The sequence below is a fragment of the Triticum urartu genome, chromosome 4 (genome assembly GCF_003073215.2).
Source record: "Triticum urartu cultivar G1812 chromosome 4, Tu2.1, whole genome shotgun sequence".
Lineage (NCBI taxonomy): Eukaryota > Viridiplantae > Streptophyta > Magnoliopsida > Poales > Poaceae > Triticum > Triticum urartu.
This window is the reverse complement of record NC_053025.1, coordinates 285,412,397-285,435,244: the sequence shown is the minus strand read 5'-3', so window position 1 is coordinate 285,435,244 and position 22,848 is coordinate 285,412,397.

The following is a 22,848-nucleotide window of genomic DNA, read 5'->3' as shown; positions in this document are numbered from 1 at the left end:
GAGGAGATCTACATATCCCTATTCCCAAGCTTGGCTTCCACTCCAAGGAAAGTCCCATCCGGACACGGGACGAAGTCTTCAATCTTGTATCTTCGTAGTCCAACAGTCTGGCCAAAGGATATAATCTGGCTGTCCGGAGACCCCCTAATCCAGGACTCCCACAGTAGCCCCTGAACCAGGCTTCAATGTCGATGAGTCCGGTGTGCAGTTTTGTCTTCGGCATTGCAAGGCGGGTTCTTCTTCCGAATACACCATAGAAGATTGTGAACACAAGGATAGTGTCCAGCTCTACAAAACAAGTTCCACATACCACCGCAGAGAGAATAATATTTCCACAAATCTAATCTGCTGACACGTTTTGACAGCATGACATCATGTTATGGCCCGGTCATTATTTGAACCGTTTTTCTCAACCAGCACCGCACATATCGCGAGGCGGTTTTCTTGAAACGTCTTGTCAAAGCAGAGATTGTGTCCCCCTTATTACGGGATTCTCATCAATACGGACGTGGGTAACCCTACCGTGCCATCAATTACGGCGCTTGGGGAATAAGCGATTTTACCAGGCAAGTGGGGAGGGGCATCACCTCTTCCGCCCTTATAAAGGGACAATGATTCACCCTTTTTACCGACGCCTTCTTCCTCCTTGCTTACCCATTCTCGCACACTCGAGCTCCAGTGCCCAAGTTCGCGTCTTTCTTCTCAAACCACTCCAAGCATGTCCGGAGCGGGAGGCAAGTGGATGGTCTCCTCCATCATGGAAGAGAACATCACCAAGTTACGGGAAGCTGGATATCTGGCCGTGGATATCGCGCACCGGCTGCCAGATGCAGGGCAGATCATCCCTACGCCGGAACCCCATGAGAGGGTAGTTTTTCTTACCCACTTCGTCCGTGGACTGGGATTTCCCCTCCTCCCGTTTCTCTATGGGATCATGCTCTACTACGGGCTGGATTTGCATGATCTGGCCCCCAATTTCATCCTCAACATCTCGGCGTTTATCGTTGTGTGCGAGGCCTTCCTCCACATCAAGCCCCATTTCGGCCTGTGGCTGAAGACCTTCAATGTCAAACCGAAGGTGGTGGTTGGCCAGCAAGCAGAGTGCGGAGGTGCCATGGGGGGAAAATGCCTAACGTCACCTGGCTCGAAGGCTCCTATGTGGAGACCATAAAGGGGTGGCAATCAGGGTGGTTCTACATCACCGAGCCGCGCGACACCAACTGGGTGGTGGCCCCCAAATTTTGATCTGGAATCCCCATGCGGCTCACTTCCTGGAAAAAGAAGGGCCTGTCCTGGGGTTCCTCGGTAGAGCTGATTGGACTCCAGACCTGCATCAGGAACATGATGAGAAAGAAAATCAAGCTTGTCAACGTGGTCTAGGTCATGCTCTTTCACCGGATTCTCTCGTGTCAACGACGGACATTCAATTTGTGGGAGTTTGACCAGGCCAAGCACCAGACGCTGCGAGAGCTCTATGACAAGACACACAAGGACGTCTGGAGGGTGCTGTTCAAGGGCACCAAGGTACCTCCTTCCCTCACCGAGGACCGCGGACTCAGCGGAAAGCCCCATGCCAATCCGGTAAGTTTTTATATCTCACAGGGTATTTATTTGCCCCAGTTAAATCATGCGCGAGATCTAAGCTTCCATGTTGTTAACAAGACTAGATAAGACAGCGAAGCGGCTCGATTGCCCAGCCCCCCTACCTAAAGATCCTGCAGATGCTCTCCTAACGGAGATGCTGGCTCCGGCACCTTACGAGGTGTCGGTGAAGAAGACCAAGAAGAAGGCCACGGGGACCCGAAAGGGTCTCGGGCGCAAGGTTGTATCGGACTCAACGTCTGATGACTCCGACGCGCACTCCTTCCATGAAAACAAGGAGGAGGAGGAAAGTTCTCCCCCCCCAGCCGGGGGAGACAAGAAAAGGAAGACCGACCCAACCGGGGAGGCCGAAGGGTCCAAGAAGGGAAGGACCCCCCTTCCGGACTGCTCCACGACGGCCGCCTACAGCGGCGACGAATGGTTACCTAGGAAGAAGCCCTTGGCGAAGTCGTATGTATCTGGACACCATAGTAATTCATGGTATGTTTTATTGCACTATTTCTCATTACGCCGCATATGATTATGCAGTCCGTCCCGATCTCATCTCAACGTAGATTCATCGGACGGTTCACTTCCGACCGCCTCCACTCCTTGCCCTATGGACAACATCGAGGTGTTGTCCCGAAAGGCACCGAGCCGAGGGGAGGTAGTCTTGGGGGCGCCTCGAGGCGACATTCCGGATCCTAGGCGCAAAGGGAGCAAGACTCCCATGGGCTCCAAGTTCGGCCCCTAGCCGAATACTGCTCCAGAACCTTCAGTGGTTCCGGACTCTGGCAGGCGATCCCCCATTAAGGGGGGCAAGCCACCCGTGCCGGTGTCCTCTGTCCATCCAGAGGCACCGGACAACTTGCTGGAAGCGCTTCGCGGCACTTCCATCGATGAAGAGCACCGCACTATCATGAGTGCGGTGATCGAGAAAGTTTAGTCCGCCAAAAACAGACTGACCAAAGCTTGTGCCAGCCTCCTAACAGGCTTTGAAGTAAGCAATCAAAATATAAAAAATATTAGCGCATAGACAGTAGCTCCTGATGCTCTGTTCGGCGTTCATGAAGAAAGGCCGAATAGAGGATCAAATGATGACCTAGGAGTCTAATCAGAATATGTCTATGTGTATGTGCAGGCTTCACTGCTGGCCGCTGCCGCACGTACTGCGGAGGTCTCTGCACTGAAGCAGGACCTGGAGCGGTCTGAGAACAAGCTCGGCCTTACCAAGAGGCAGCTCGAGGAGAGCAAAGGTAAGCAATACCTTGTCTATATATTTAAAAAGAAGTTCGGGTGTGAAGTAAGAGGATCATCATGAATTTGCCAGGGGCCACGACCGAGGTGGTGACCCTGAAGGAGTTGTCCGAGGCCGAAGTCAAAGTGACCAAGGAGCGCCTTGAGCGGGAAAAGCCAGAAGCCCGGGTATGTGAGGTGCAGCAAGAGCTCGAGGCTCTCGCCAAAAACACGAGTCCTTGGGGCTTGACTTTAAGACGCGAGAGTCCGAGCTTGCGAAGGCGCTCGAAAGCGCACGGAGCGCCAAGGCTGAAGCCCACAAGGCCCTCCAGGAGATGGATGCGGTGAAGAAGATAGCAGCGAGTAAGGCATTCATTATGCAAAGCAAGCATGTGAAGGAAACTTTCCTTTTACTTACCCGAGTTCGGAGCTCTCCAGGAGCATTCGCAGATCTTCCCCGCAGTGTGCTGGATGCCGCGGAGTTTTACCGAGCTGAGGAGGGGAGCTCTATGGAAAAGTTGTTCTGGTCTCAGTATACTGGGACCGAACACCCAATGCCCTTGAGCGACCAGCTAAAGCAATTGGTCAAGGTTCACAAGGCGGCCGAACAGGCCATGAACGGTCTTATAGTCCGGATATGGCCTGGCGAGCCCCTGCCCGGTAGCTACTTCGGTCTGTGAGGCGGCTTGTGGATGCCTGCCCACGACTTGAAGTCATAAAGCGGTCTGCCTGCATCGAGGGTGCGCGCCGGGCTTTTGCCCGGGCGAAGGTGCACTGGGCGAAGCTGGACGCCGTGAAGCTGGTGAAGGAGGGGCCGCCGGAGGGCAAGGAGCATCTCTGCCCCGAAATGTATTATGAGAGTGTCCTGAAGGGTTCCCACCTTGTGGCGGATGAATGTGCCAGAGATGTATTTTTGAATGAACATGCTCATGTGATCCTGTAATGTGAAACAAGTCCATTTGGGCTATGCAACGCTTCTTTAATTTAAAATATTACCTTCTTTGCATCTGTTTATAAAATCTAAGTGTTGGCCAGTCGTCGGCTTCTACCCCCATGTAATTAGTACTGGGGTGTTCGGGATAAACCTGAGCACTCTTTATCCCAATTTTGGGTCCTCCAAGGGAGGTGTTCTGCACAACGAACCAGGAAATATGACTATAAGGCTTTATCACTCTCACTTAGCCATAGAAGTCTACAATTTTGAATTTTGGCGAAGCCCCTAGTATTCGGAAGGCCGAATTTGGGGTGCTATACATGCCTAAGTCGGGCAAGGCCGACTCCTCGCGCGAAGCGGAAAAAGTCTTTAAGGACTTGAGACCTCTCGAACAGCGACCAGCTCTCGCCCTATCATGACAGTCTGTATTCGGCTTTCTCTACTGAGGTACTCGTCCGGAGGAACCGGGCACAATCGTAGTAGTTCTCCCAGCGCTACCTTAGCCGATATAGCGGAACGTAAGGTACCAAAGTATGGGAGCCGGGCAAACCCAATTATTGACCCAAGACATGATTCGGAGCTGATGCATATAATGCTATAAGTTCGAGGTGCCGCACTGTCGAAAGTGTTCGGACTTCTCACACCGTATTATGGGGTAAACGAAAGCCCCTGGCGTACTGACCGTACCAGAATGTACGGGTGCAAGTTGTCGTAAATGAACATATAAGAAAAAAGGATGAATAATGAAATAATAGACTAATGCTATGCATTGTTATTTTAAATAATACGTCGAAGCGTACTGATACAAGTAGTTGAATAAGCAGAAAATAGGCCTATTTGACATGTCCTATCCAAGGGCAAGCTACGTATGAATATTAGAAAGCGAGTATATCGATTATTATTAGAGACCACCTCTGGGTTCCCGTGTACATCTTAGCTTCTTGCCTCCTTGGATGTTCCTTCCCGTAATGTGTTCGGCAATCGTACTACCGGAAAGGGCTTCCAGAGAGTTAGGTCTTGAAAGAGAAAAAAATGATAAAGGTATATAGCCCCTAGGGCGGTTAAGCCGCATTGCGGGACGTGCCCTGATCGTGCCCCCGCCTATGCCCATGGTATTTTCAGTGCGTAATTATGTATGCGTGGCACAGATTTTGTCGCTTGGCTGGGACAGGGACGGGGGCCGAATTGCTAGGCGAGCTCTGAATGTGCCAGGCGATCCTGTTGCAGTTTACTCCGGACTCTCTTGACGTTGTCCGGGGGCTGTATCGCCGAATTGGTGGTTTGCATTAAAAGGTTGCTTTGTGCTTCTGCTGCGAGGGCCGCAGTGTGCTCTTCCGTGCGGAGCGAGTGTTCTGTGTTTCCATTGACTGTTATGACCCCCTAGGTCCTAGCATCTTGAGCTTGAGGTATGCGTAATGCGGCACCGCATTGAATTTTGAAAATGCGGTTCGCCCGAGCAGTGCGTGATATCCGCTGCGGAACAGGACGATATCGAAGATTAACCCCTCACTTCGGAAGTTGTCCGGAGATTCGAAGACCACTTCCAGTATAATTGAGCCCGTGCAATGGGCCTCTACACCTGGGATGACAACCTTAAAGGTGGTTTTGGTGGGTTTGATCCTTGAGGGATCTATACCCATTTTGCGCACTGTGTCCTGATAGAGCAGGTTCAGGCTGCTGCCGCCATCCATAAGGACTCAAGTGAGGTGGAATCCGTCGATGATGGGGTCTAGGACCAGTGCGGTAGATCCGCCATGACGGATACTAGTGGGGTGGTCCCTACGATCAAAGGTGATCGGACAAGCAGACCATGTGTTGAACTTTGGGGCGACGGGCTCCATCGCATAGACGTCCCTTAGTGCACGCTACAGTTCCCTCTTGGGGATGTGGGTTGCGTATATCATGTTTACCGTCTTCACTTGTGGGGGAACCTCTTCTGTCCTCTCATGTTCGGCGGCCGGGGCTCCTCCTCGTCATCACTATGCCGCCCCTTGTCCTTGTTTTCGGTGTTTAACTTGTTGGCCTGCTTGAACACCCAGCATTCTCTGTTGGTGTGATTGGCTGGCTTATCGGGGGTGCTGTGGATTTTACACGAGGGATCCAGTATGCGATCCAACCTGGACGGGCCCGGAGTACTTCTTTTGAATGGATTTTTCCGCTGACCGGATCTAGAGCCTCTGAATCCGGCATTGACTGCCATATCATCGGTGTTATCGCCATTGTTGCGGCGCTTTTGTCTATTACGACGTGGTCTGCCGTTGGCATCTTTGGTATCCGAAGTACCCAGATTCCTTGATGTGTTGTTGCTGCGAGCCAGCCAACTATCCTCGCCCGTGCAAAAGCGGGTCATGAGCATCGTGAGGGCTGCCATAGACTTCGGCTTCTCATGGCCGAGGTGCCGGGCAAGCCACTCATCACAGATGTTATGCTTGAATGCCGCTAAGGCCTCTACATCCGGACAGTCGACAATTTGGTTTTTCTTACTTAGGAACCGTGTCCAGAATTGTCTGGCCGATTCCTCTGGCTGCTGTGTTATATGGCTCAAGTCATCAGCATCCAGTGGTCGCACATAAGTGCCCTGGAAGTTGTCAAGGAATGCGTCTTCCAAATCCTCCCAACTGCCGACGGAGTCTGCTGGCAAGATATTCAGCCAATGCCGAGCTGGTCCTTTGAGTTTTAGTGGCAGGTACTTGATGGCATGTAGATCATCACCGCGATCCATGTGGATGTGAAGGAGGAAATCCTCAAACCATACAGCGGGAGCTGTTGTACCATCATACGATTCGGTATTTACGGGTTTAAAACCCTCCGGGAATTCATGATCCATAACTTCATCAGTGAAGCATAGGGGGTGTGCAGCGCCTCTGTGCTGGGCTATATCCCGACGCAGTTCATATGAGTCTTGTCTGCTGTATTCGGCCCGGCCGGATTTACTTTTAGTGTATCCGGCGCGACGGTCATCGTCCCACATTGGCGCGCGCCCCCGTGACCCGTATATTGACCTTGCATGTTTTGTCCTGCTGTCCAATACGTCTCGCAGGTCCCGTGTATTGCCTCGGGCCTTGGTATTTTTGATTGAGTGGCGGCGCGGTGCAGACTGAACTTCAGGCTGAAACACCTCTCTGGCTCAGCCACGCGATGGCCGGTCAGCCGCATCATACACTGGTGATGGAGGTTTCAATGCTTCCTCCTCGAGGTGAGGTAGCAACCTGCGCTTTGGGTAACTCTTGGAGGGGCGCTCGAGTTCGTATTCCTCGGCCGCAAGGACTTCAGTCCATCTATCTGCTAGCAAGTCTTGATCAGCTTGAAGCTGTTGTTGCTTTTTCTTCAGGCTATTTGCTATGGCCATAAGCCGGCGCTTGAAGTGCTCCTGCTCGACGGGATCCTCAGTCACGATAAATTCTTCGTCGCCGAGGCTCACCTCGTATTCGGAGAGAGGCATGTAATTGTCCTCCTCCGATTCTCCATCTGCTGCCTGCTCTGGAGGGGTAGCTTGTTCATCCTCCTGCTCTACATCGTGCTAGAGGGGATTGTGGTTGTCTTTGGCACTATCCGAAGTGTTATTGTGTCTTGTGCCGGTATCACTACTTTTCCTGTGGCGGGACTTAGAGCGGCGCCGCTGACGTCGGCGCTTGGGTTGCTTCTTGGAGGTGTCATCCTCCGTTGTCTCATCGCCATTGCCTTCTTTGGGGGTGTCCACCATGTATATATCACATGATGAGGTGGCAGTCCAGCGCCCTGTGGGTGGTGGTTCCTGTTCGTCTCCCGCATCATCGTCCATACTGTCTATGTCTTCGGAGTCGAAGTCAAGCGTGTCGGTTAAATCGTCGACAGTGGCTACTAAGTGGGTGGTGGGTCGGCAGCGAATTTCTTCCTTGTTTGCATCCCATTCTAGCCGGACATAGTTCGGCCAAGGTTCTCCTGACAAGGAGAGAGACCTTAATGAATTTACCAAATCGCCGAAAGGCGAGTGCTGAAACTTATCCGCGGAGGTAAACTCCATGATCGGCGCCCAGTCGGATTCAATGGGCACGGATGCAGGCGGCTCGGAGTCCGTGGCCGGAGACGAATCCAGTGGTTCGGCGACACGGCTCTCGTAAGGGGTGAAGTTAGTATCCGGCTGCATCGCCACTGAGAGTGCGGCCTCCGTGGCGGGGTCTATCCCTCCATCCTCAGATGGCGCAGTTTGTTCCAGATTGAAGGCCGGAGTAGTTGTAGGTGTGATCTCCTGAACACTATCCGACAGCAGAGCTAAATCATGCTCGTCGTGATCGTGCGACGCACCTGACATGGGCTCGAACCCGTCGAAGATCAAGTCTCCGCAGATGTCGGCAGTGTAGTTTAAGTTTCCGAACCTGACCTGATGGCCAGGGGCGTAGCTCTCGATCTGCTCTAGATGGCCAAATGAATTGGCCCGCAATGCGAAGCCGCCGAATACGAAGATCTATCCGGGGAGGAAAACCTCACCCTGGACCGCATCGTTACCGATGATCGAAGGGTCCATCGAGCCTTATCGTGACGGCATAGTGGAACTCTCAATGAAAGCACCAATGTTGGTGTCAAAACCGGCGGGTCTCGGGTAGGGGGTCCCGAACTGTGGGTCTAAGGCGGATGGTAACAGGAGGCAGGGGACATGATGTTTACCTAGGTTCGGGCCCTCTTGATGGAGGTAATACCCTACGTCCTGCTTGATTGATATTGATGATATGAGTATTACAAGAGTTGATCTACCACGAGATCGTAGAGGCTAAACCCTAGAAGCTAGCCTATGGTATGATTGTATGTTGTCCTATGGACTAAACCCTCTGGTTTATATAGACACCGGAGAGGGCTAGGGTTACACAGAATCGGTTACAAGGGAGGAGATCTACATATCTGTATTGCCAAGCTTGCCTTCCACGCCAAGGAAAGTCCCATCCGGACACAGGACGAAGTCTTCAATCTTGTATCTTCATAGTCCAATAGTCCGGCCAAAGGTAATAATCCGTCTATCCGGAGACCCCCTAATCCATGACTTCCACAATTGGGACTGGGACGAAGGCCGAATTGCTAGTCGAGCTCTTGATGAGCTAGGCTGTCCTACTGCAGAGTAGTCCGTACTCGTTTGACAGTGTCTAGGAGCTCGGCTGACGAATTAAGGTTCTGCTTAAGGAGGCCGCTCTGTACTTCTGTTGCTAACGCATCGGTGTGCTCCTCGATACGGAAGGAGCATTCCGTGTTTCCATTGACTGTTATGACGCCGCGTGGACTGGGCATCTTGAGCTTAAGATAAGTGTAGTGTGGCACCGCTTTGAAGCGTGCAAATGCGGTTCGTGCGAGCAATGCGTGATAGCCGCTCAGAAAGGGGACGATGTCGAAGATCAGCTCTTCGCTTCGGAAGTTGTCCGGAGATCCGAAGACAACCTCTAGTGTGATTGAGCCCGTACAGCGGGCCTCTACACCTGGTATGACTCCTTTAAATGTAGTCTTTGTGGGCTTAATTCTTGATGGATTAATTCCTATTTTGCGCGATGTATCCTGATAGAGCAGGTTCAGGCTGCTACCACCATCCATGAGGACTCGCGTGAGGTGAAATCCATCAATTATTGGGTCGAGGACTAGTGCGGCCGAACCGCCATGACAGATACTGGTCGGATGGTGCCTGCGATCAAAAGTGATCGGGCGGGAAGACCATGGGTTGAACTTTGGGGCGACTGGCTCCATCGCGTAGACGTCCCTGAGCGCGCGCTTGCGTTCCCTCCTAGGGATGTGGGTAGCGTATATCATGTTTACCGTTTTAATTTGCGGGGGGACTTCTTTTGTCCCTTGTGTTCGGTGGCCAGGGCTCTCGTCAACGTCCTCGCTTTGCGCCCCCATCTCCTTGTTCTCGACATTTAACTTGCCGTCCTGTTTGAAAACCCAACAGTCTCTGTTGGTGTGATTGGCTGGTTTGTCAGGAGTGTCGTGTATCTGGCATTAGCGATCGAGTATGCGGTCCAAGCTAGATGAGCCCAAATTGTATCTTTTCAATGGCTTCTTCTGCTAGGCGGACTTGGAGCCGTTGAATCAGGTGTTGACCGCCATGTCATCGGGATTATCACCATTGTTTCGACGCTTATATATGTTGCATCGGGGCTTGCCGTTGCTATTTTTGGCTTCCGCAGTGCCAGGTTCTCTTGCATTGTTATTGCTACAGACTAGCCAGCTATCTTCGTCCGCGCAAAAGCAGGTCATAAGTGCCGTAAGGGCTTCCATGGACTTCGGCTTCTCTTGGTCGAGGTGCCAGGCGAGTCATTCGTCTCGGATGCTTTGTTTAAAGGCCGCCAAGGCTTCGACATCTGGATAGTCGACGATCTAGTTCTTTTTAGTTAAGAACCTAGTCCAGAGTTTCCTGGCTGACTCTCCGGGCTGTTGAATTATGTGACTTAAGTCATCAGCATCCGGAGGTCGAACATATGTAACTTGGAAGTTGTCAAGGAAGGCCTCTTCCAAGTCCTCCCAGCTGCCGATGGAGTTTTCAGGCAGACTGTTCAACCAGTGCCAGGCTGGTCCTTTGAGTTTTAGTGGGAGGTATTTGATGGCATGGAGATCATCGCCGCGAGCCATATGAATGTGAAGAAGAAGAAAGTCCTCGATCCATACCGTGGGGTATGTTGTCCCATCATATGAGTCGATGTTTATGAGTTTAAACCCTTCTGGGAATTCATGCTCCATTACATCGTCAGTGAAGCAAAGTGGGTGAGCGGCGCCTCTATATCGGGCCACGTCGCGACGTAGCTCGGATGGAGTCCATATGCGGTTCTCGGCCCGGGCGTGAGTATGACTATTGCGTCCGGCTAGATAGTCGTTATCATGTGTCGGGGCACGTCCCCGTGATCCATAGATCGATCTGTTCTCACCTGCTCTACTGTCCAAGTCCTATCGTAGGTCATATGTGTGTCCCCGAGCTGTTTTATCTCTGCCTTTACGGTGAGGTAGGGTAGACTAGTGTTCGGCTTGAGTTGCCGCTTTATCCTGACCACATGCTGGTCGGTCAGCCGCATTGCACGATGATGGTACGGACTCCAAATCCTCATCATCGAACTGAGGTAGCAATTTTTGCATCATGTAACTTTTGGCTGGGCGCTTGAGGCCGTATTCCTCGTCCACCAGGACATCAGTCCATCTATCATTGAGAAGATCTTGATCAGCTTGAAGCTGCTGCTGTTTCTTTTTCAGGCTCCTTGCAGTGGCTATTAGCTGGCGCTTGAAGCGCTCTTGCTTGAGAGGTTCCTCAGGCACGTTAAAATCCTCAGTGCCGAGGCTCGCCTCATCCTCAGAGAGCGGAAGATAATTACTGTCCTCCGAGTCTTTGTGCGCGGCCTGTTCATCAGGGCTAACTTGCCCATCTTCCCGTTCATCTTGTTCGGAAGTTGCCTCAATGGGGTCTTCATTGTCTTCGGCACTGTCCGGAGTCTTATCTTCTCCTGCGCCGGTGTTGCTGTCTTTGCTGCGGCGTGACTTAGAGTGGCGCCGGTTGTATCTCGTGAGGTTTATCCTCAACCGGATCTTCCTTTTCATCGCCGCTATTCTCTTTTGGTGCATCCACCATGTATACGTCATATGAGGAAGTGGCCGTCCAGCGTCCGGTAAATGGTGGGTTTTGGGCCTCTTCTTCTCCGGCATCGTCGTCCATACCGTCGATGTCATCGGAGTCGTAATTGAGCATGTCAGTTAAGTCTTCGAGAGTGGCGATTAAGTGGGTGGGGGGTGGGAAGCAAAATTCTCCGTCATCAGCCTCCAGTTCGAACCAAATATAATTTGGTTGTTAGTCCCCCACTAAGGAGAGTGTTTTTAATGAGTTTAGCACGTCGCCTAAAGGCGAGTGCCAGAAGATGTCCGCGGAGCTGAACTCAACGATCGATGCCCGATCAAGCTCATCGTGCACGGACGCACATGCTTCGGAACCTATAGCCGAAAATGTGCCCGAAGTTCTGGTAACACAGATCTAACTTGAGGTTGGGTCTGTGTGCGGCTCCAACGCCGCTGAGTCTGCAGCCTCCGTGGCGGGGTTGAGCCTCCCACCCTCGGATGGCATGATCTGCTCCGGATCTAGAGCCGGAGTAGTTGCAGGTTCTATGTCCTGGGTATGGTTTGATGACAGATTTAAGTCATGCTCATCATGGTGACAGGCAGCGGCTACCGCCGTGGTCTCGAATCCGTCGAAGATCAAGTCTCCGCGGATGTCCGTGAGATCGTTCAAGCTTCCAAATCTGACTTGATGGCCAGGGGCACAGCTATCGATTGGCTCTAGATGGCCAGGCGAGTTGGCCCGCAGTACGAAGCCGCCGAACACGAAGATCTGTCCGGGGAGGAAGGTTTCTCCCTGGACAATGTTGTTGTGGATGATTTGACGGGGCCATCGAACCTCTTGATGACGACACAAAGGAACTCTCAATGAAAGCACCAATGTCGGTGTCAAAACCAGCGTATCTCGGGCAGGGGGTCCCGAACTGTGCGTATGAGGTTGATGGTGATAGCAGACAGGGAACATGATGTTTACCCAGGTTCGGGCCCTCTCCATGGAGGTAAAACCCTCCGTCCTGCTAGATTAATATTGATGAGTGGGGGTTACAAGAGTTGATCTACCACGACATCGTAATGGCTAAAACCCGAGAAGTCTAGCCTATCTGATTGTGATTATCCTTCTCCCAATGAACTAAACCCTCCAGTTTTTATAGACACCAGAGGGAACTAGGGGCGTACAAAGTCGGTTACATACAAAGGAAATAGTACATCCGGCCGCCTAGCCTGCCATCCACGCCAAGGAGAGTCAAATCCGGACACGGGTGAAAGTCTTTAGTCTTGTATCTTTGTAGCCCATTAGTCCGGCCCATGTCCAATAGCCAGACGCCTGAGGACCCCTTAGTCCAGGACTCACTCAGACGTGCCAATTTTTGATTATTTTTGTATGGACCAAAATAAGCCCCTAGAGTAAAATAGTTGGGCCAGAAGAGTCCCGAGCCATCCACGAGGGTGGAGGGCACACCCTACCCCCCCGAGGCGCGCCCCCTGCCTCGTGGATGACTCGGAAACCCCCTGATGTGAGACCAACACCAAAAATTCCAATAAATACAGAAACCCCCGAAAAAGAAACCTAGATTGGGAGTTCCGCCGCCGCAAGCCTCTGTAGCCACCAAAAACCAATCGGGACCCTGTTCCGGCACCCTGTCGGAGGGGGGAATCATCTCCGGCAGCCATCTTCATCATGCAGGCACTCTCCATGACGAGGAGGGAGTAGTTCACCCTCGGGGCTAAGGGTATGTACCAGTAGCTATGTGTTTGATCTCTCTCTCTCTCATGTTCTTTATTTGGCACAATCTTGATGTACCGCGTGCTTTGCTACTATAGTTGGATCTTATGATGTTTCTCCCGCTCTACCTTCTTGTAATGGATTGACTTTTCCCTTTGAAGTTATCCTATCGGATTGAGTCTTTAAGCATTTGAGAACACTTGATGTATGTCTTGCGTGGGATACCCGTGGTGACAATTGGATATTCTATTGATTCACTTGATGTATGTTTTAGTGATCAACTTGCGGGTTCCGTGACCTTGGGAATCTATGCATAGGGGTTGGTACATGTTTCATCTTGGCTCTCCGGTAGAAACTTTGGGGCACTCTTTGAAGTTCTTTGTGTTGGTTGAATAGATGAATCTGAGATTGTGTGATGCATATCGTATAATCATACCCGCAGATACTTGAGGTGACATTGGAGTATCTAGGTGACATTAGGGTTTTGGTTGATTTGTGTCTTAAGGTGTTATTTTTCTACGAACTCTAGGGTTGTTTGTGACACTTATAGGAATAGCCCAATGGATTGATCAGAAAGAATAACTTTGAGGTGGTTCCATACTCTACAATAATCTCTTTGTTTGTTCTCCATTATTAGTGACTTTGGAGTGACTCTTTGTTGCATCTTGAGGGATAGTTATATGATCTAATTATGTTATCCTTGTTGAGAGAACTTGCACTAGTGAAAGTATGAACCCTAGGCCTTGTTTCGAAGCATTTCAATACCATTTGTGCTCACTTTTATCATTAGTTACCTTGCTGTTTTTATATTTTTAGATACAGACACCTATATCTACCATCCATATTGCACTTGTATCACCATCTCTTCGCCGAAATAGTATAACTATACAATTTACCATTGTATTGGGTGTGTTGGGGACACAAGAGACTCTTTGCTATTTGGTTGTAGGGTTGTTTGAGAGAGACCATCTTCATCCTACGCCTCCCACGGATTGATAAACCTTAGGTCATCCACTTGAGGAAAATTTTCTACTGTCCTACAAACCTCTACACTTGGAGGCCCAACAACGTCTACAGAAGAAGGTTCTGTAGTAGACATCAAGCTCTTTTCTGGCGCCGTTGCTGGGGAGGTTAGCTCTTGAAGGTATATCTTTAGATATTGCAATCTAATCTTTTAGTTTCTTGTTTTATCACTAGCTTAGTCTATAAAAGAAAAATACAAAAATGGAATTGAGGTTGCCTCATATGCTTCATCTTCATAGTGCCTTTCGTGAAAATAGGGATTCTGATAGTTGTGCCAAAGTGTTAGAAGAATAATGCATTAAAATGGTTGGCACTAAATATTTGAATGATGAGCATGATTGCAATGTTATTGGTATGAATTCTTTGAATGTCCATGATGCTAATGATATGCAAAGCCACAATCTTGGGGATGCTATGTTTGATGAATATGATATTTTTATTCCCCCAAGTTTTGACGAGAATATTTATTATGATGATAGCATGCCTCCTATTTATGATGATTATATTGATGAAAGTGGATTTGGAGAGGTCATGACTTTATTTAGTGATGAACCCACTATTTCGGAAGAGGTTCCAATTGATTATGAGAACAAAGTTGCTATCTATGATGATTATTGTGATAACCATGAAACTTGTCATCATGATTTTACTTTTCAATTGGATTATGCCTCACATGATAGTTATTTTGTTGAGTTTGCTCCCACTATTCCGAATGAGAAGAATTTTGCTTATGTGGAGAGTAGTAAAATTTCTATGCTTGTGCATCATGAAAATAATGCTTTATGTGATGGTTATATTGTTGAATTCATTCATGATGCTACTGAAAATTATTATGAGGGAGGAATACATGCTTGTAGGAGTTGCAATAATATCAACTTTCCTCTCTATATGTTGAAAATTTTGAAGTTGCACTCATTTTGACTTCCTATGCTAGATGATTCTTGCTCCCATGAATTGTTTGCTCAAAAAATCCCTATGCATAGGAAGTGGGTTAGACTTAAATGTGCTAGTCATATGCTTCATGATGCTCCCTTTATGTTTCAGTTCTTATCTTCTATGTGAGAATCATTGCAATCATAATGCCTAGCTAAAAAGACAATAAAGAAAAGCGCTTGTTGTGAGACAACCCAATATTTAGCCCCGGTATTTTTGTGTGTTTATATTATTAGGCTACTGTAGTGATAATATTTTATATCTTTTGCTTCAATAAAGTGTAGCAACCCGACCTCAGACGGTCAAGTCTCTATGCTTAAGTGTCATCCCTGGATCGGTATTGCTAACACACATAATACTCGAGGATTTATTGCAGAGTTCAATCACACACTTATTACATCGATTGTCTGAAAAGGAGTACTTATTACAATAATATGGCTGAAGGCCATCTAAATAAGATAACTGCGGAAGCTTCGTCGGTAAATGAGTCCATCCAACTCCACGGCAATATTGAGTGCATGACAACGACCTAGCGCACCTTACTCTTCGTCTAAAAATTCTGCAACATGATATGTTGCAGCCGTGTAGGTCAGCACATTGAATATGCTGGCAAGATAACACTATAGAGCAATGAACAGAATAACAGCTATCACTACATGCATATGTGGCTGGTGGAGCCTCTATGGTTGTCATTTGCATAAAGCTAGTTTTTCCCTACAACAAAGGAATATATTTTATTTAACTACAAAGTTTGTTGAAAAATATAGAGAAGGTAACCCCAATTCAATCCCAAATTAAAGGTTAATAACCTGAGAAATTAATTAAGTAGAGTGATGAGATCAACATAATAATTCAAGCACCAGATACTCAAGATGTCCATAACTGGGGACACGTCTAACCATGATTAATTTATACACTCTGTAGAGGTTTGCGCACTTTTCCCCACAAGACTCGATCTCCTACGTTGGATCTCTCGCACTACATGATGTTTGAGAAACGGATGACCGAGACACAGTCTTTCAGAAGCATTAACTCTTTAATATGGGTAGACAGTACCACCTACATCTCCTACATCTGCTAGCCTACCACTGAAAGAGGTCACGCAACATACTCAACTATGACAGAGCCCATAATGGCTTGTGGCTGCACAAGGAAGTTTCCAACATGAATAACATCATGATCCCTTTGAGCCTAGGTGGCAAACCATAGGATGATCACACAGGTTCCTACCTCATCAACTACTTCCTCATAATGTAGTAACACCCAAGGTTTGAATATAAGACAATAGGTTCCTACCTCATCAACTACTTCCCAATACCCACATGTTATCAAAACCTACTCATGCAATGTTTGAGGGTTGAAACTAATGCATAAAAACTAGGTATTAAAGGGATATGATCAAAGTGTTACTTGCCTTGTTGAGGATCAAAAAACCCTAGAGATTCGTAGTAGCAAGCCTCACACTCTAGAAACACTGTCGGGAAGAAACAATAGCACACATAAGCACTCAAGCATAAGATGCAAAGGTAAAACCCAAAAGAAAATATCTAAACTGAAAGTTCAAAAGAAGTTCAAATTCAAATCAGCTTGAAACCAAATTTTAAATTTTCAAAATCATGTTCAAGTTGATTATCTGGAGAGAGGAGACCAAGACGAAGATTTTGGCGTTAGTTTCACTCGATTTGGACAAACGAGCAAAAGTAGCGAAGGTTTGAAGATCACCGGCCGAAAATAAAACTAAAAAGAAAAAGCTAACGAACGAACGTTCGCTAACAGAAACTAACGAACGAATTCGTTCGTTAACAGAAAAGGTCGGTGAACATTCTCTATTTAGAAAAACCTAAAATAAAAAAGACCTAAGAAAATAAACCAAAAAAATAAACGGTAGTTTTGCTTTGGTTTTTACCGGCTCGGGGTGGGAAAACTGGGCGGCAGCGGCGGCTTCCTACGGCGACGGCGGTAGCGGTGAGAGGCGGCGGTGGTAGGCGGCGTCAGTGGCGGGAGGTGGTGGGACAGCGGCGCGGCTGCAGCGGCAGTGGAGGCGCGAGGCGGCAGCGGCAAGCGGCGTGGCGGCGGCGGCAAGCGGCGCGGCATCGGCTGCGGGAGGCGGGGCGGCCGCTGGAGGTGGGAGAGGGGGGGTTCCGGCTGGGCTTTAACATGGGGGGGAGGGTGGCGGCTTGGGGAGCGGGTAAGGGCGAGGTGTCGGTGGTCGCAGAGTCCGGCTCGGACTCTACCGGCGGTGGCGCGACTGACTCCCGCGCGGGGAGTCGGCGGCTGCGTCGGCCGGCTGGGCCGTTGGGCCAGTTCGGTCCAAACTTTTTTTAAAATATTTTCGCCAGAACAGAAAAATCCAAAATAAAATAAATATTAAATCGCAAAAATAATTTTCACGGTCCTTTACTAATATTTTGGACAACATGAACATTTTTCTGGGCTAAAATGCAATTTTCCCCTAATTTACTCTAATAAAAACTCAAATCAAAATCAAATAAAATATATTTTATTTAAAATTAAATTTCCATTATTTCATCTGCTTTGAAGAAGTCATATTATCTTCTCTAATTATTTTTTTATTTTTGAAATAATCGGAAAAATAATTTCAAATAAAAATCAGTTTGATCCAATTTTTGCCAATTTTGAAAAAATTCAAAAATGATATTTTATGAAAACCTCCAACTCTCTCAATTGATCCTTGAGTTGATTAAGGCCTCTATGATCAAAAGCTCGAAGAAAACAAATAAAAAATGCAAAGAGCATGGATGCATGTGATGGCCTATTTATTAACATCCAAATTAAAAATTGGGATGTTACAAACCTACCCCCCTTAAGATGAATCTCGCCCTCGAGATTTGAGCTGGCTAGAAAATAGGTGTGGATGGTCTTTCCGTAGGTCTTCTTCTCGCTCCTAGGTGGCTTCCTCCTCAGTATGGTGGCTCCACTAAACTTTGCAAAATTTGAAGACCTTGCTACGTGTAACTCGGCTGGCAAACTCGAGAATCTTGACGGGATTCTCCTCATAGGTTAGGTCAGTCTCCAATTGAATTGCTTCTAGGGGAATTGTATCCATTAGAGGAATATCAGCCATCTCTGCATGGCACTTGTTCAACTGAGAAACGTGAAACACATCATAAATTCCTAACAAATCTTCGGGTAACTCCAACTTGTAGGCCACTTCTCCCATATGTTCCAAAACTCGGTATGGTCCTACAAATCTTGGGGCTAATTTTCCTTTGACTCAAAATCATTTAACTCCTCGAAGTGGTGACACATGAAGATATGCCATGTCTCCAATTTCGTAGGCTACCTCCTTGCGTTTGGTGTCAACATAACTCTTCTGCCTAGACTGAGCTACCTTGAGTCTATCACGAATTAACTTAACCTTCTCTTCAGACTCTTTGATTAAATCTGGTCCAAACAACTGGCGGTCTCCAACTTCATCCCACATCAAAAGGGGCCATCTTCAAACTAGCTTGGTAGCTGTTGTTGTATGAGAACTCTGCGTAAGGGAAATTATCATCCCAACTAGATCCATAATCTAGTGCACAAGCTCTCAACATGTCCCCCAGAATCTAATTGACTCTCTTGGTCTATCCATCTGTCTGCGGATGAAAGACTGTACTGAACTCTAGCCTGGTACCCAAAGTCTGGTGTAACTGATTCCAAAACTTCGAAGTAAACTGTGTTCCTCTATCTGATACGATGGCCCTCGGAACTCCATGGAGACATACAATCCTGGTCATATATATCTTGGCCAACTTCGCACTCATATAAGTGGTTTTCACGGGGATAAAGTGAGCCACTTTGGTCAAGCGATCTACTACTACCCAGATGGAGTCATATCCTGATCGGGTCTTCGGAAATCCAGTGATAAAATCCATGCCAAGTTTATCCCACTTCATTTGGGTATCAGCATAGGCTGTAGTAACCCTGCTGGCTTCTGGTGTTCTGCCTTAACTCTCTGACATACATCACATACTACTACATACTCGGCAATATCCTTCTTCATACCTGTCCACCAGAAATGTTCCTTCAAATCCAAATACATCGTGGTGTTTCTGGGGTGAATCGAGTATGGCAAGTCATGAGCTTCCTAAAGTATTAACCTCCTGTTCTCTGGGTCATTAGGCACATAAATAAGATCATCAAACGATAAAGTTTCGTGTTCGTCCTCACGAAAACCCTTTGCTTTTCCTTTACTCATTTTCTCCTTTATCTCAAAAATCTCCTTATCAATCTTCTGGGCTTCTCGAATCTTTCCCAATAACGTGGACCGAACTTCCAAAGCCGCAATAAAACCTCTTGGAACTATCTCCAAACGAAGTTCCTTGAGATCGACAGCCAACTCCTGGGGTAATCCTCCGGTTACGAGAGTACTTACATAACTCTTGCGGCTCAAAGCGTCTGCTACAACATTGGCCTTTCCTGGATGATAGTGTAACTTCATATCATAATCCTTTATCAGCTCCAACCATCTCTTTTGCCTGAGATTCAACTCCTTCTATGTGAAAATATACTTCAAGCTCTTATGATCTATGTAAACATCACAACGGTTTCCAATAGGAAAATGTCTCTAGGTCTTGAGCGCATGTACTACGGCTGCTACCTCCAAATCATGCGTGTCATAATTCAACTCATGAGGTCGAAGCTATCGCATATGAAACAACTCTTCCATCTTGCAAAAGTACACCTCCAAGTCCCAGGCAGGAAGCGTCGCAATAAACTTGGAAATTCTTGTGTATATCCTGAAGAATTAACACTGGGGCTGTAACCAAACGTTTCTTGAACTCCTGAAAACTGGCCTCAATTCCTTGGTCCATTTGAACTTGGTGTCCTTCAATGACACTGTCATGGGCTTCGCAATATTGGAAAAATTCTCAATGAATCTCCTGCAGGTCCAAGGAAACTGTGTATCTCTCCGACTGAGGTGGGTGCCAACCACTCAGTGACAGACCGAACCTTGGTAGGGTCTACTGCTATACCTTCTCCTGATATAACATTTCCAAGAAATCCAACTTCTTTAAACCAAAACTCACATTTGTTGAACTTAGCATATAGCTGATGTTCCCTAAGCTTCTCGATTACTAAACGCAAATGTTCTTGTGTTCTTCTTCATTTTTCGAGCACACCAATATGTCATCAATGAAGACCACAACAAACTTATCCAAGAACTCCATGAACACCTTATTCATCATACTCATAAAATAGACAGGGGCGTTAGTCAATCCAAAAGATATGACCGTGTACTCAAATAGCCCATACCTTGTGGTAAAAGTTGTCTTAGGGATATCCTGTTCTCGGATCTTCAGCTGGTGGTATCCCGGTCGAAGATCAATTTTGGAGAATACCTTGGCTCCCTGTAGCTGGTCAAACAAATCGTTGATCATTGGTAGTGGGTACTTGTTCTTGATCGTCACTTCATTCAATGCATGATAATCAACAACCATTCTCAAAGATCGATCCTTCTTCTAAGCTAAGAGCATTGGGGCTCCCCACGGTGATGAACTTGGTCGAATGTAACCTTTGTCCAATAACTCCTTAATTTGCTTCTTAATTTCCTCCAGATCATTCGCGAGCATTCCGTACGGTCTCTTCGATATTGGTCCGGTGCCTGGCAATAGCTCTATCAAAAATTATGTATCTCGAACTGGTAGCATGCCTGGTAGTTCCTCCGGGAATACGTCGGGATAATCCTTCACAACTGGCGCTTCCTCCTGAACAACTCCAGAAAGTGAATTCAATTGAGTCCTCCTTGGCGCATTCCTAGATACGTACTTGATCCTTTTTCCCTCAGGGGTGGTGAGTAGTATCGACTTACTAGCAGATGTTTCCTCCATACTTCGATAACCAATCCATACCTAGTATTATATCCAATCCTTGTGACTCCAAAATTATTAGGTCTGAGGTAAAAACGTGGCTACCAACGGTTAATGGTAACCGATTACACCATTGGCTAGCCATATACTCCGCTCATGGCGAGCTTACTAACATGGGTGACCTAAGGGCTAATGTTGGCAATTTAAACTTGTCCACAAATCCCCTTGATATGTATGAATGCGATGCACCAGTGTCAAAAAGAACGAGAGCGGCGAATGACTTAATCAAAAACTTACCAATCACTGCACCAGGCTGCTCTACAACTTCCTCCATGTTGATGTGGTTCACCTGACCTCTGGTGAAGGGATTGGGCTTCTTTCTAGAGCTTCCATTTCCATTGCCATTCCTTATCTCAGGGCATTCATTGGCGTAATGTCCAGTCTTCCCGCATTTGAAACAGGTAACGTGACTCAGATCCTTCTTGGCGGGTGTTGCTGGGTTGGAACGGCTCTGACTGCTGCTTTCTCCATTCCCATTTCCATTCTTGGGGCCACTGTGGTTATGTGAACTTCCCCCATTGTGAGTATGGCCTCCATGGTTATGATGGGTGTGTCCTCCCGAGTTCGGGGGTAAAACGAGGCTTCTACTAAGCTATAGAGTTGTACTTCCCCTGTCCATACTTTTGTTTGCGGTTCTCAATCTGATGTTGCTTGCCTTCGATCATGAGGGCCCTGTCTACCAACTCCTGGTAGTTGGCGAATGTTGCCACCATCAACGGCATACTTATATCATCATTCAACCCCTGCATGAAATTCTCCTGCTTTGTCGCATCTGTGGCCACATCATCTGGGGCATAGCAAGCTAACTTGCTGAACTCATCCATGTATTGTGCCACAATACGGTTCCCCTGGCGCAAGTTGCGAAACTCGCACTTCTTCATACTCATGGCTCCAGTTGAGACATGTGCAGTGTGGAATGCTTGCTGAAACTGATCCCAAGTGAAATTGGCCACGGGGAAAGTGAATGTGTAATTCTCCCAGCATGAGGCTGTGGGTCCATCCAGTTGATGTGCGGCAAAACCCACCTTCTTAGCATCTGTGTAACCTACGGTGGTCAGCTCCCTTCCAATCTTGCGGAGCCAGTCATCTGCAACAATCGGCTCGGTGCTACTAGAGAACACCAGCGGATTCAACCTTAGAAAACGGGCTAAGTTGTTCACTGGAGCTGGTGGCAGTGGGTTGTTGTTGTTGTTGTTGTTGTTGTTGTTGCCTTGGTTCTGGACTAGCAATTGCATCAAGGCATTCTTCTATTGGATCAACTGAGTGAGCTTCGATGGGAAGGCAAATGCAGGGTCACGTCTCGGAGGCATCTGATAGGTTTAGAGGGATGAGATCAGAATAGAGTGAGGTCTAAAGAGAAATCACTACCCATATGCACATGAGACAAACACATTCATTTCACACCACTCAATTCAAACAAGATCATACAATCTATCTAAGCAACCATTACTAAATGCTCGGACTATTTCTATATACATGGGAGAATACTATTGATAATATGGTGGTCGACTATAAATTTTGATCGGTGGATGACTCCATGATATCTGCTCTAGCTTCGTCTTCATAATCATCATCGCTATCGGGGTCGGAGTCAGTGTCATCAAGTATGATGTAGTCTTCAGAACGGGTGTCCTCTCCAAGTGTGGAATCACCCATGAACATTCCTAGCTTCTTCTTCAGCTCTTCATTCTTCTCTAGTAGTACTGCAATGTCTTCTTCATATCCATCGCATGTAGACTTGAGTTCCTCTTCTAGCTCCATGTTCCTGGTCATCACCTTCTTCATGTCTATCATGTTGGCACACAATTGGTTCTCCTGACGACGAATGTCCTGATTTAGCTCCTGTATGTAAGCTGCAATGGATTTGTTCCTCCTGGTGCAGATCATCTCCCATTGCTCATCTCGACGTCCACATATATGATAGATGGTGTCCTTAAGATCCTTGTTGTATACCTCGCCGATGCATCCAATGGTGATGTGGGCGGCCATGCTATTTC